Source organism: Lepidochelys kempii, chromosome 12 (genome assembly GCF_965140265.1).
Source record: "Lepidochelys kempii isolate rLepKem1 chromosome 12, rLepKem1.hap2, whole genome shotgun sequence".
NCBI lineage: Eukaryota > Metazoa > Chordata > Testudines > Cheloniidae > Lepidochelys > Lepidochelys kempii.
This window is the reverse complement of record NC_133267.1, coordinates 18,711,703-18,726,568: the sequence shown is the minus strand read 5'-3', so window position 1 is coordinate 18,726,568 and position 14,866 is coordinate 18,711,703. Positions and strand designations below refer to the sequence as shown.

At 39.3% G+C, this 14,866-nt stretch overlaps 2 protein-coding genes across 4 annotated transcripts in view; one reads left to right on the top strand and one right to left on the bottom strand.

The window, feature by feature from the left end:
• The window catches only part of ITFG1 (integrin alpha FG-GAP repeat containing 1), a 212,387-nt gene that overhangs the window by 26,637 nt on the left and 170,884 nt on the right, over window positions 1–14,866 (bottom strand). The gene's annotated exons all lie outside the window — the stretch shown is intronic.
• LOC140896254 (borealin-2-like) overlaps window positions 1–14,866 on the top strand; it is a 242,415-nt gene that overhangs the window by 195,165 nt on the left and 32,384 nt on the right. For 2 of the 3 annotated variants that reach the window (XR_012154487.1, XR_012154486.1), the window contains exon 15: window positions 1,470–2,480. The exons of the other annotated variant lie outside the window; for it this stretch is intronic. The gene's annotated coding sequence lies outside the window, so the exon portion shown is untranslated. Of the gene's footprint in view, window positions 1–1,469; window positions 2,481–14,866 lie in introns of those variants that run through there. 3 annotated transcript variants of the gene reach the window in all.

The following is a 14,866-nucleotide window of genomic DNA, read 5'->3' as shown; positions in this document are numbered from 1 at the left end:
TTTGGGGAATCTAATACTCAGCTCAGTGTCATTTTCTCACTAGCTAGGAGGTGTTAGCTGAGGAGCCTGAGCATCTTTCACCTCAGGGAGGAAGGATGGTCCACTGGTTAGGGTGCTACCATCTGACTGGGGAGACCTCAGTTCAAGTTCCTTCTTTGCCACAGGCTTCCTGTTTGATCTGGGGCAGTTACTTAGTCTCTCTATGCTTCAGTTCCCCATCTAGAACAGGATTAATTCTCTACTCACAGGCATGTAGGGAGGATGAATACATTAAAGATAGGCACTCAGATACAATCGTAATTGGTGCCATATAAGTACCTAAAATCAATTTAGCTTAATTAATTAAACAAACCAATGTAGGCTAAATTGATTGAAGCTAAGTCCATAAAAGGGGTTTTCACTGATACAACTAATCATTCTATATGGTTTCCTAATATTTTCTTTAAAACCTTATTTAGTTTCATCACTATTAAATTCTACAGGACTTTTCAGAAAGGAAACTGAGATACCGTAATACTAGGATATTTAGCATTTAAAGGAGAACTGTTAAAGGGGGATTTGGTTGAGATATTTAGGATTATGAGGAAACTGGAACTGAGCAGGCCCTCCTTTTCTTACTCTGTCCATCACACAAAAAGGAAATTAATGTCAGTTAAAATTAATAAAAGGAAATACCACACACAATGTATAGTCAGACTTAAGGTGGTTAGAGAATCAGATACTATAGCTGGGTTTTAAAAAATGCTGGATAATTTCATGGCTAATAACATTTGTCTTTATGCATGTTAAAATTAGGGAAATCAAATTTTTTGCTTCAGGGTGTAAATTGATCATTTGCAAAGATCAAGAAGGAATGTTTTCCTCTGCACAATCTTGAGGAAGTGGGTAGGTGCCTTATGATTTAATTTCTTTTGCTTTCCTTTAAGAGCATCAGACATTAGCCAATACTGGAATTAAGATACAGGACTTAATGGTTTAATGGTCTGATACAGTTTGGCTTGACCGTATATTTTTAAGTCGCTGACAACTCTCCTGATTTAAAAAAAAAATTACTTAAAATAAAAAGTATCTTATACAAGTTCGCAGGTTTCAAATATTTGATGTGTTGCATTTAAATCCTCTGTTGGATTTATATATAAGTCATAAAGGATTTGGTAGTCACTTATTATATTTTATTTGCATATTCTCATTTTTTGTGCTTAGAATTGCAAACTATTTGTTTGAAATGACAAATGTGTGTCTCAGTGATACGGCTGCAAGAACTTGAATCAAAGATTAAAAAGTAAATAAAGGGAAATTATTGAAAGCACTGTTTTAGTAAGCTGTTACAGCTTTTTGCAGTTCTGAGTCATTCCTAGTATGTGTTGGTTCTCCAATTAAAATATAAAAAGTTTTAATTAGATCTAAAAGCTGATATTTAATTTATTTATTTAACTATTGCAACTATGAACATGCCACTCATCCTTCAGGCAAGAAGTTGGGGGTTAGAAACCTCCAGCTTTCATCCAGACCACACCACATGATCCATTGTCTACAGCCAAGCTCTACAATACAACTGCTTTTGCTCCAACCCCTCAGAGACAAACACCTACAAGATCTCTATCAAGCATTCTTACAACTACAATACCCACCTGCTGAAGTGAAGAAACAGACTGACAGAGCCAGAAGAGTACCCAGAAGTCACCTACTACAGGACAGGTCCAACAAAAAAAGTAACAGAATGCCACTAGCCATCACCTTCAGCCCCCAACTAAAACCTCTCCAGCGCATCATCAAGGATCTACAACCTATCCTGAAGGATGACCCATCACTCTCACTGATCTTGGGAAACACGCCAGTCCTTGCTTACAGACAGCCCCCCAACCTGAAGCAAATACTCACCAGCAACCACACTCCACACAACAAAAACACTAACCCAGGAACCTATCCTTGCAACAAAGCCCGTTGCCAACTGTGTCAACACAGTTGACACAAATGGACACAATGGACGTGAAGAATTGTAACATTCAAAAACCAGTCGGAGAACACTTCTATCTCCCTGATCACTTGATTACAGACTTAAAAGTCACAATATTACAACAAAAGAACTTCAAAAACAGACTCCAATGAAAGACTGCTGAATTGGAATTAATTTGCAAACTGGAGGCCATTAAATTAGGCTTGAATAAAGACTGGGAGTGGATGGGTCACTACACAAAGTAAAACTATTTCCCCATGTTTATTTCCCCCCCTACTGTTCCTCATACATTCTTGTCAACTACTGGAAATGGCCCATCTTGATTATCATTACAAAAGTTTTCTTTTTTTCTCCTGCTGGTAATAGCTCACCTTAACTGATCACTCTCGTTATAGTGTACATGGTAACACCTGCTGTTTCATGTTCTCTGTGTATATAAAATCGTCCTACTGTATTTTCCACTGTATGCATCTGATGAAGTGGGTTGTAGCCCACGAAAGCTTATGCTCAAATAAATTTGTTAGTCCCTAAGGTGCCACAAGTACTCCTGTTCTTTTTGTGGATACAGATTAACACAGCTGCTACTCTAAAACAGAGCTTCTGAGATAGACACTACTGCTGCTTCATGAATGAGCAAGCGATATGTAGAAAATGTCTGTCCTGTCCCTAGTAGTGACTTCACCATACTTCTGAGATTTTGTTCAGCTTCATCACCTAGATCACTAGCACCTCTGCCAGAGATATCAAGCTGGCTATTCTTTATTACATAAATTAGTACTACTGCGATTATGAAAGCAGTTGGGTGAAATTTCTTTGACTTATTAAATTTTCACAATAGTGAAAATTTCCTCGGTTGATTAAAGATGACATTCCAGATACAAAATCCACTAATTTACTTTCAGATAGTAAAACAAACAAACAATACAAAATACTCATTCTAATTTTACAATGCTATAGAAAGTAGCCTGAAAAGGTTACTCAGTCTGCAGATCCTTGGGCAAGAAGAACCACTAGTGCAATTAAATTGCACTAAAGTTATAGGCCACCAATAAAAGTGACATAGGTTCATAGACTAGCAAAGAATAGTAAAAGGGCAGAGTATACAAGTAGTAATAAAAATCTTCTGTTATGATTGTACAATATCATTTGTAAAAAATTGTTTGTAAATAACCTCCAGTACTGAGCATAAGCATCGTGTATTGTTGATATAATATCTTCTCCCCTGTTATCTGTTTTGAGGGGCCAATTACTTTTTTAAACTAATAGTATCAACAACCGCAAGCATTCAACAATCTTGAGTCAGGCCCCCAAAATCAAAAGACCACCTTAAAACATGAGATTGTAATTAAGTTTTTTGCTTTTGCTTTTATCTGCTTTTTGATTTTTTTCACCTGAGGGGGAAGCTGCCAAACCCCAATTTGTGTGTGATAATCTCAGGTTCTTAATTAATCCTTCAATGCACACACAAAAAAGTAGGACTCTGTTTCACTTAACTTCTTATATCTACTGAAGCATGGGGAACTGCCTCACTCATATGCACCTGGCCTGCTCTACCCCAAATGTACTGTTCCCCACTTACCCTCTTTCTTTCCCCTCTTTCTTCTCAGTCTCATACCCATCACATTCTCCTGCTCTGCCATATCATATTTCCCTGCATCCCCCTCAGTCTGTCTCCTGTTCCCCCTAAACTCATCTCAATCTGCCTCCTGCTTCCCATAGTCCTCATTTCTCAGTATCCTGTCTAGTTTCCTAACATACTCCTTTTCCTGTTGCCTCTTCAGTCTCACTTACAGAACCTCCACAGTCACTGACCCCAGTCTGGCTCTCACATGAGAACTAAAAAGGCCACTATTTTCTTTGAGGGCAGCTGGTTGCTTCAGTCTCATTTACAGTACTGGGAGATGGTGGCCATCTTGGATAAAAACCTACACAACTTTGCAAACATCATTATGATCACCATAAAACAGCAAGCATGGGCAATATTGGAGCTAGGGCTGCCAGTTTTGATTAGACATATTGCTGGACATTTCATCTCATGACAATCTTTGATTAAAAATTCATCTTTAATTCCTGAAAACTCCAAGACAATCCTGGAGGGTTGGCAACCCTAACTGGACTAATTCTATTACTCAAATAATGGTCGAATCTCTTAAACAGAGCTTTTTAATTCTAATATCCTGAACTATAGGATTCCAGCTTAGGTTATTGTTTCAAAAGGCTTGGGAGGGGGAAAACACTTCAAGCAACGTTACTTCAATTAGTCACCAAAATATAAGATTTTAAGAAATGACTACTGATTTGGGGTTCCTAATCACTCTCTGAAAATCAGGTCTCTTAAAAACATCTCAACTTGGGTATCCAAAAATTGAGGCACTCAGTCACAAGTTATTTTTAAAATCTTGACTCTAATGTAGAATGCAAACTCCTCTTCTACACAAACAGCAAGAGCACCTTCCCTTTCTATTAAATCTGAAGCTAGATATTTCTGCTCTGTTCCCACTGTGGGGATGTTTAGTCTCTGTAAGCTTAATGGCCCTTGGCTGTGCCTCATGCTAAGCTGTAATGCCCGACAATTGGTTCCATTTCAAATGAAAAATGAAAAGAATAAATTAAAAAGGGACGACAGAGTCATTGGTGTATCTTGCTATTCTGAGGGGTTTTTTTGCTATTGGGGATTGGATCAGGATTTCAAATAGCTGTGTAGTCAACTCACACATTCTGCTCTACTGATGTTTCACTAAATAGGCTTACCTAAACTGTGATTGCACAATATCTGTACTCTGTAAACTGTAATTCCATTTATGTAGGTTCAACTAGGCTAGTTCAAAAATCCAATATCACACCTTATTAGTTCTGTTTAAAAGAACAATAGAAAATGTTGGTTTTAAATATAAATGCAATAGCCTTTCTTATACTAAGTTATATTGATTTCAATTAAGCAATGATGGATGGTGAGGTGTAGTTACCCTAAAATAATTACATTTCTTACCTAACCAACTACATACTTTCATATCTATTATGTCATAATCCACCTTTTTGTTTTAAGTCTATTAATATACATTCAGATTGACTGAAAACTTAGTATTACACTATCGTGTAGCTTTTGAACTAACTAAAATGTGAAAGTCACTATATTAAGGAATTGAAAATGAGTTGAATGCATGTTGGTAAGTACAATATGGTATGACCATCTAACACAATCTCCTCTTCTAGATGCTATATTTTGCTCCTCATTTACAAAATATTGCATTTGTCAAAGGCTGTGTTACATTTACCAAAATCCTAATTGACCAAAGATGTTTGTGTGAAGCAGTTTGTCAATACCACATATCCAAGCATTGCTGAGTTTTAAGAATTATCTTCATTTTCACTTGTTGACAAGACAGATGGCTTTTCTAGTAGCTATGATCCACCATGTAGAACACAGCATCAGATTGGTAGCCTGTAGGCCCAAACAGACTTCTATAATTCATAGATCACCATTTTGCTTTTACATTCAAGACAGGACATTCAAGTTTGCTTTTTCTAAATCTTGGACACATATAAATGAGTAAATATCTCAACTAGGGCTGTCAATCGCAGTTAACACTGCGATTAACTGAAAACACAATTAATGTGTTAATTTATTTAATATGTTCATCACAGACCTCTGGACCAGGAGGGAGGCATCAGCTGTGAGGGACTTGACAGTGTCTGGTCAGGTGCAGTAACCCAAGCCACCACTGGAGGGCAGGAAGAGAAGAGGACAGAGGAAGAAGTGGCTCTCATCCTGGCTGTGGCAGAGGCAGGGATCCTGACCCCCTCCTCCCCAGTGCTCTACTCCATTGTCCCTGGTCAGCCACTTCCTCCCGGGACCATACCCCGCCCCTCCCATGTGCCGTGCCCCATTGCCCCGGCCAGCCACTTGCTACTGGGACCAACTCCCCCCATTGCCCCTGGCCAGCCACTTGCGCCCAGGACCAACTTCCCCACTTGTGCCATGCCTCACTGCCCTTGGCTAACCACTCACTCCTGGGACTGACTCCCCCACCTGCGCCATGCCCCATTGCCTCCAGCCAGCCACTTACTCCTGGGACCAATCCCCCCACTGCACCGTGTCCCATTGCCCCATGCCAGACACTTGCTCCCAGGACTGCCCCCCCACACCTCCTGCACTATGCCCCATTGCCCCTGGCCAGCCACTCTCCCCTGCGACCACCCCCCATGCCATGCCATTGTCCACAACTGGGCCCTTGCTCCAGGGACCGACCCCTCCCCATGCCCCAATGTCCCCAGCCGGCCCTCGCTCTGGGGAATACCTCATAGAGAACACGGGCCTGGCAAGCTCAGCCTCCATGCACCAGCCTCTTCTCCCCCACTGCATGTGGAATCCTTAAGATATAATCCACCCCCCCTTGCAAACAAGGGCTCACTCTGCTGAAGGAACCCCACGCAGCTCAGTAAAAGTAGCATAATTGCACTGTTTAACAGTGTGATTAAAACTATGATTAATCGCGATTAATTTTTTTAATCGCTTGATAGCCCTAATCTCCACAGAACTGCAAATTAGTCTGGAAAAGCACACTCAGATAGGGTGGAATAATGCAGATGGCTGCAGTAGGCCACATACAATAGAAATAGAACAAAGCCAGTTCACACAATGGTGTCATAATTGCAGCTACAGGAACCCCTTCCCCACCCCACCCTTATATGTTGAAATCCTAGTGTGTGGTTTACTACTCCATCTTCAGTGCTGCATGGTGCACAGCAGTGATTCTTAAAGTTTTCAGGGTAGTGAGCCATTCAAAGTTTAAAAAGAAAAAATTCAAGACCCCCCTCACACTGATTATATAAGTCAGAGGAAAAAAGTATCAATGATAACAATAAGCCTATATAATTGATTTGTGTGTGTTTTTCAACAGGTAGACAAAAAACTTGACCTTGAAGGTTAAGGGTGTGCAGGGAGTGGAGGAGCAAGATTTTCCTTGCTTTAGTTTGTAATATAATTTCCAGCCTCCCTGCTTGCCTTTCTTGACCCCTTTGGGAACTGTGATCCACTGACTGAAGAACACTTGTGTAGAGCATGAGCTGAGTTCAGAGTTATGCAGTAATGATAACCAGCTCTCTGGGAAATCAGGATGGGGTGGCTCCCTTTGTTTCCACCCTGTCTGGAAAAAGTCACTGGTTCTCTTGTTCACCTGCTCTACAGCTAACTCCATCCAACCTCCTTCACAGACCCAAGCAATTCTGGAGGCAATTCCTTTCGTCCACCCTTTTGAGACTGAGTCTCTTCACTCAGGCTGCCATAGCAGGACAATTTGGGGCAGGTGAGAAAGGTGAAGGGGGGAGAACACAAATCAATGTTTGAACATTTTCAACTTACAAATCTAATGTTTGCAGTATTGTGAACTCTCATAATATTTGGTGTTTTTCTTAAAGTCACAGCTTTCATTTAAAAAAAAAGTTTAGGTCACATGATTGCTGAGAAGAACTGCAAAGTATATCCACTAAAGGCTTATAAACTACAAAACTAAAGAATTAAAATGTATTTATTTTACAATCTTATAACTTTTTGAGGCATGACTTTTATGATTTCTTAGTATTTAAGGATGGTAGTATTGTATTTGATATCAGAAATTAGAATGAGCTTCCTAATCAAATTATAAACACAAGTTTCTCTCTCAATAGAAACACCAAAACTCGTATTAGGTAACCATCTAAGAGACTAGTAAGAATTGTTTATCTAGTAGAGATGGATATTAAACAAACAAAATTGCACATGGTCCTTTCATTGCAGCTGCAGAAGTAGGGATAAGAAAGATATCACTTCACTTAAAAACACAGGTTAATGAAGAAAAAGCCACCCACAAAAACAAGCATAATATGGAAGTGTGATTCTCTATGTCCTCCAATTTAATATTTAGTTGTAAATTCAACTTATTCCACATTAACCCTCAGCCCCCTATTACAAACACACACACCATCACATTTAATGTGTTCTAAGGGAATACTGCAGTGTCATCAGATATCTATTAAAATATGGCATTACATTTCACTGTTGTCTAGTATGATTTGCAATGCACTGTTTGTGTTTAAGTATGTTAGTAAAATGGATGCAACAAATTTGTATGCAGATCACAGTCCAAATACAATGATAAACATAAGGACCCAATGCAGCAGTAAAATAATAGAGGCAATCCAAGTTGTGCAAGCCCAGGAGGGCCACAGGTGCTGCCTCAACAACAGGTGAAAGATTAGTTTGCCATGAAAGGTTTAAAAAACTCCAACAAAAACATAAAAGCTTGGAGTTGTAAAGGTGTTCAGAAGATAGTGCTGAGCCTCGATAAAGGGCAAGGTACTGAAAAGTTACCTATGTATAAAGGGTAGGGGTGACCTTGTATGGGGAGATTTTGGCAAACCAGTAAAGTGCCTGAAACCACTATTGCTTATTGCGAAAAACAGTCATGTCAGCAGGCTGTAAATTGGCTATGCAGCAGCCTGAGCTTAACCAAGGCAGGAAGGGAGGGGGGTTTGGGTGCCACAGAAAGGGCAACATGACCCCCGCATCCTTCCTGATAAAAATTGTGTTGAAATTGCCGATACATTGATTTTAGGGGCCTCAAGGCGTCCAAACTCTGAAAAACCACACCTGGTTAATCCATGACCAGAAGGAAACCTCTTACTTGACCTTTGAAACTGCTCGCTTAACAAGTTTTCTTTAAGTGACATGTCATTGTATTACTAATGTATAAATAAGGGAAAAAAGTTGGAGGTAGTGCAACTCTCTCTCTGGATGCATCTTGTGTTCCCCACCAGCAGGCAGGCTGTCGCTGTGCCACTCGAGAGCCACACTCAGCTTTGGTAATTATCGACGGTTGGGGGTGTTTTATTAACCTGTTACGGATGTGTGTAAGTGCTTGAGACTAAGTAAAGTTTAGCTTTAAGTGAAAGCACTTTTGTGTTGTCCTGTTTGTGCCAGCCATCTAGCGGTTGGACGGCCATGTCTCCCCTGATTTATTTCCTGACACCACCAGACTAAAAGTTACCAAGAGTTTTGGGTAGAAAGAACCCCAGGTAACAACCTCTTGTGCCCGTTTCTCATTGTCAGAGGGTCAACAGATAACAGAATTTAATGCTGATCAGTCATCTTTATGTGAATTCTTACCGTGCTTCCTCAGCAAAGTAGTACAGTATGGATGAGGAGAATCTATAGAGAAACTTTCTGCAGGGGTGTCAAGGTTCCTTCCCTACTCTGAACTCTAGGGTACAGATGTGGGGACCTGCATGAAAACCCCCTAAGCTTATTTTTACCAGCTTAGGTTAAAACTTCCCCAAGGTACAAACTATTTTACCTTTTGCCCTTGGACTTTATTGCGGCCACCACCAAGCGTCTAACAGGGAAAGAGCCCGCTTGGAAACGTCTTTCCCCCCAAAATCCTCCCCAAACCCTACACCCCCTTTCTTGGGAAAGGCTTGATAAAAGTCCTCACCAATTTGCATAGGTGAACACAGACCCAAACCCTTGGATCTTAAGAACAATGAAAAAGCAGTCAGGTTCTTAAAAGAAGAATTTTAACCGAAGAAAAAGTAAAAGAATCACCTTTGTAAAATCAGGATGGTAAATACCGTACAGGGTAATCAGATTCAAAACACAGAGAATCCCTCTAGGCAAAACCTTAAGTTACAAAAAGACACTAAAACAGGAATATACATTCCATTCAGCACAGCTTATTTTATCAGCCATTTAAACAAAACAGAGTCTAATGCATATCTAGCTAGATTACTTACTAAGTTTTAAGACTCCATTCCTTTTCTGTTCCTGGCAAAAACATCACATAGACATCCCCCCCTCCAGCTTTGAAAGTATCTTGTCTCCTCATTGGTCATTTTGGTCAGGTGCCAGCGAGGTTATCCTAGCTTTTAAAAGGGTTTTTCTTCTGGCCAGCAGGGATTTTAAAGGTGTTTACCCTTCTCTTTATATTTATGACAAGGGGTAATTAGGAGCTTGACCAGCGATACAAGATAGGGACTGCCGCAGGTAGAGGATGCATGGTACATCATCATTCACAGGGAACTCTCTTAGGGATTCAGTTATTAATGGCAATATTGGAGTAATCCTCTTTTTTTGTAGTCATGGAAAGTGGATGGACCAATTAAAACACAAACTTGTAGATTAAGCAGAAGCTTAGAAATTGATTCCTTTAGATTATAGGACTACATAAAATCAAAATAGGAAAAAAAATTAGATCACGGAGCTCATCTTTTCTCTGTGCAGGGATGCTATCTGAAGATATAAAGTGGATATCAATGGATTTGCAGGGCTCTACCTAAGGTACAGTACACAACAGAGGGATAATTTAAGAATCTTTGTACAATTCATTAACGCATTTGTTCTGGTTAATCCATACCTGTTGATTCTTAATTTAAAAAGGACCTGACTTTATTCATGCTGTTTTGGAAACACAGGAACATCTGTTTTGGAGAAAATCACTTCTTTAAATAATTTAGTGTCTAAGGTGCCACAAGTACTCCTGTTCGTTTTGTGGATACAGACTAACACGGCTGCTACTCTGAAACCTGTCACTGATTATTAAATCAAATGCTTTAAAGAACCATATATCCCTGAAAAGAAGGCTAAAAGGATGAATATTGGGGTTTCTACTTTTTACATCTTGCATTAATGATATGCCATTTTAATCAGCAGCAGAACTGTTAAATATGCTGATGACACATATGCAAAAATATTAGAGTACAGCAATAATTTTTAGCAGTACTGGTTCTATCATCTTATCTGCTTTGTCTAATTAAATCACTAAGCAAACATGTATTTAAAAATAAAAACAGAGGAAAGGCAACTGTTTCATTCAGCGTCATTCAGCTCAAACACTTTCTGAAACACCAAAGTTGACAATTAAACCTCTCAGCTAGAAGGCAGCTTGTTAAATAATCCTGACAGTTTAAAACAGTGCCCCCCCAAAGCAATATAAAAACTAAAAAAAAAGAAACTTCCATTCCCCCCTCAAAAATGAAATATTCGTAGAGGTTGTGTGTCATATTAACTAGTTTTAGCATGTCATGTTTCAACTGAACCTGACCGTGTGCTCCTTGGGGCAGTAGTTTAGCTTGAATTACTCTGTAGAACACTGTGAAAACCAATGTATAAATAAGAATGCCTACACATTAGAACTATGACAAATATCAATAAGACTAATGTCACTAATGGTGCAGCATTTTGTTTTATTTTTAGAAACCTATTATTACTACTAATTCTAATATGGCGAACAGAGGAAACATGCATCTGTGATCCAACCTAAGCCCTCCAAAAATTGATAGCACATTTTTTATGAGGAACATTTCAGATCCACTTTCAAACCTGCTTACAGTGGGGAAAACAAGATATTTGTTGAGTGAGGTGAGCTTTTCACCTTGAAGTTTAATGTTCTGAACGATTATGCTGCTATTGCTCCAAACGATTCCCTCTGGCTCCAATGACAGGAAAGAATAACCATTACTTACCTTGTTGCACAGAAAACCAATTGCTTAAAAACCCCCAAAACACCTACATCCCCGGGACCCCCTCAAAAAAATCCTGTATCCAGGCAATTTGCAAACTGAGTTTTCTTTGTAATTCTCTAGTAAAACATAATTTCCTGCCATGTAATTAAAATGTTGATTTTTACTATATAATAGCATTTTTAAAGAATAGGGTTTAAAAATGTTAATGTGTCAATAATTCAGCTATCCACTCAATCAGTTAACTTTGGTATATAAAAAGAGAGATTATTACTTAGTTTACAGCAATTTTTATATCAGTGCCTAAGTGACAATTTATTGAATGAATGCATTAAATTTAAAACGCTAATCAATGTTATCGTATGCCACATTCCATCTATGAGTAAAGAAGAGATAAAACAAAATTCCTTGATCATTTATACTTAATCACATGTTAACTGTTGAAAAGATGTGAGTGGGTGCTAAACATCTGAATCTGTTGCTTAGGTTTAACCTATAAAATGATTGCATGTAGGAGTTCTTTTAGACTACATCCAAAAGCATTATATGCTTTTTACTGCTAGACGGTCCTTTCACTGAAGATTTCTGTGGAGGACTGGAAGCTAACATCCTCATTACAGCAAGCAAAATCACTCATTATACAAAATCATTACTAAAAAAATTGTCCTCTTTCTATAGCTGGTTAGCTTTACTGAATGCACCTTCTTTTTTTCAGGACGGTTTCAATTTACTTTGTGCTCCGCTTCAGCTACAATACACTGACTGATGGCTTGCACTGTTGCTTAGAATTCTATTCTTCTGCTGCAAAACACTGTTAATATTATGTTAAGCATTTGTTCTAATTCCATAAAAGCACGGAAATTCAGAGTTAAGGCTGGAAATCCAAAGTAACATTCATCCTTAACCTACTGTATGTAGTCAGTTTAAAATATTAAAAAAGAAAATTCATTCATTTCTGGAAATAGTTCAAAATGTCTGGCTGAAGTCTCATTTTTTCAAATTTAAGCTGGATTCTGGGCAGATCTTGGGCACAAGGCAAATCTCAGGATTCTGGGGCACAAGCTTTAAGTCATTTTTGTGCTTCCCCAGTACGGAACTGTTGAGCCCAGGCTGGTCCATATGCATAGCTTAGAGCAGCCTAAAGACTGCTGTAAATTGTGCTGTGCCAGAGGTTGTACTGGGCTACAAAGGAGGGAATTGTTGGGGTGCAAGGAGGGAAAGAGGGAAGGTGTTGTAGAACTTGGTACTGCAGTATTCTGTGCCACCCAAGCGTCTCTTTACACAAGGTGAATCCTCAGATCCACTGTGTTTAAATCTGTTTTGTGCCAGGATGAAATGGTACAAAACTGAGTGAAAGCACTGGAGAACCATGGCCTCTAATTGTAACAGTTTTGCTGCAACTGAATTTCTCTCAAAGAGGTATGGGTGCAATGGTTTAGGCACAGGACCAAGATTCAGAACCAGCTCATTTCTAATGGCCATTCTGACAACTACTACCCCCCAGTAGCCTTAGGCCAGTCACCTTCCCCCCATTTGTAATTAAACAGAGGCTACTACTATTTACCAATGTTACAGGGGAATTGTGAGAATATGATAAAATTAGTAAAGAGTGTGAAAATGAAAATTCCATGCAAGTGCTAGTTATTCTTACTCTCACTTTTTACATTATTCAAAAAAAAAAAAAAATACAGTCCTGAAATGGGCTGGAGGAACCCTGTTATGAGTTGAGATAAAACGTCATTAAAACTGATGTGAGAATGCACCCTTCATTTAAGATAGTTGTAAAAGATGGCTAAGGGGCCACATCTAAAACAAGGCCTATTAAAATCTACCCAGAAACAAGTACCATGTGGGTTGGAGGTTCCACTGGGTATTGTGACCACATGTGGGTGTGCGAGAGAACACACAGAAACTGAGAACAGACAAGAACAGAGAGGGCAGGTGCAACAAACCTCATTGCCAACTGTGACCGCATATCTATTCAAGGGACACCATCACAGGACCTAACCACATCAGCCACACCATCAGGGGCTTATTCACCTGCACATCTACCAATGTGATATATGCCATCATGTGCCAGCAATGCCCCTCTGCCATGTACATTGGCCAAACCGGACAATCTCATCACAAAAGAATAAATAGACACAAATCAGACATCAAGGATTATAACATTCAAAAACCAGTAGGAGAGCACTTCAAGCTCCCTGGACACTCAATAACAGACTTAAAAGTGGCCATTCTTCAACAAAAAAAACTTCAAAAACCGACTCCAACGAGAAACTGCAGAACTGATATTAATTTGCAAACTTGACACCATCAAATTAGACCTGAATAAAGACTGGGAGTGGCTGGGTCACTACAAAAAATAATTTTCCCTCTGTTGATATTCACCCCTTCTTGTCAACTGTTGGGAATGGGCCACATCCACCCTGACTGAATTGGCCTCGTTAGCACTGACCCCCCCATTTGGTAAGGCAACTCCCATCTTTTCATGTGCTGTATATTTATACCTGCCTACTGTATTTTTCACTCTATGCATCTGATGAAGTGGATTATAGCCCATGAAAGCTTATGCCCAAATAAATTTGTTAGTCTCTAAGGTGCCACAAGGACTCCTAGTTGTTTTTGCTGATACAGACTAACACGGCTACCCCTCTGAAATTAGTTATGTTTCCAGTAGTCTGGCACCTCGTATCCAAGAAAAGTTTAGACTAGAATTTCAACATCTTATGCTATTTAATGGATAGCGCGAGTATAGAATGAGGGAGGTATTTGTATTATTATTTTTCTGTTTGTATGGATATAGAGTATACAAGAGGTTCCAAATTAACAATCCTGGAGACCTCCAGAAGGGGCTTAGCATAGGCCGTAATAATGAAAGTTTCTTCAAACTACCATCCTGATTTGCCTCAATCCCTGAACTGGAAGGATCACTATGGGATGACAGGGTAATTAGGTTGCCATGAACCACTCAGTTCTCAGCCTCTCTACTAAGGCTACCATTCTAAGGGTGTAATTTTGTGTGTGTGTGTGTGTGTGTGTGTGTGTGTGTGTGTGTGTGTGTGTGTGTGTGTGTGTGTGTGTGAGAGAGAGAGAGAGAGAGAGAGAGGAGGTCATATTTCAATTGGAAAATTAACAAAGGAGTTATTTGCTCATGATGACTTGTACCAGCTCTTTTTAGAGTCTACTTAGATAATGGATCATTTTTAGATAGGAACTACTGGATTTACTCACCTTCTAACTATACAAAATGAGTAACAATGATACAGTTCTTCTCAAACACTTTATGCCAAGTTACATCTAGAGCAAGATGATGCTAATTTTATAAATTCCAGGAATTGGTTTTTATTACAGAAACATGATTAGACTAATTCTTATGACACCCACAGCCTCCCTATGGTATTACCTCCAAACAGA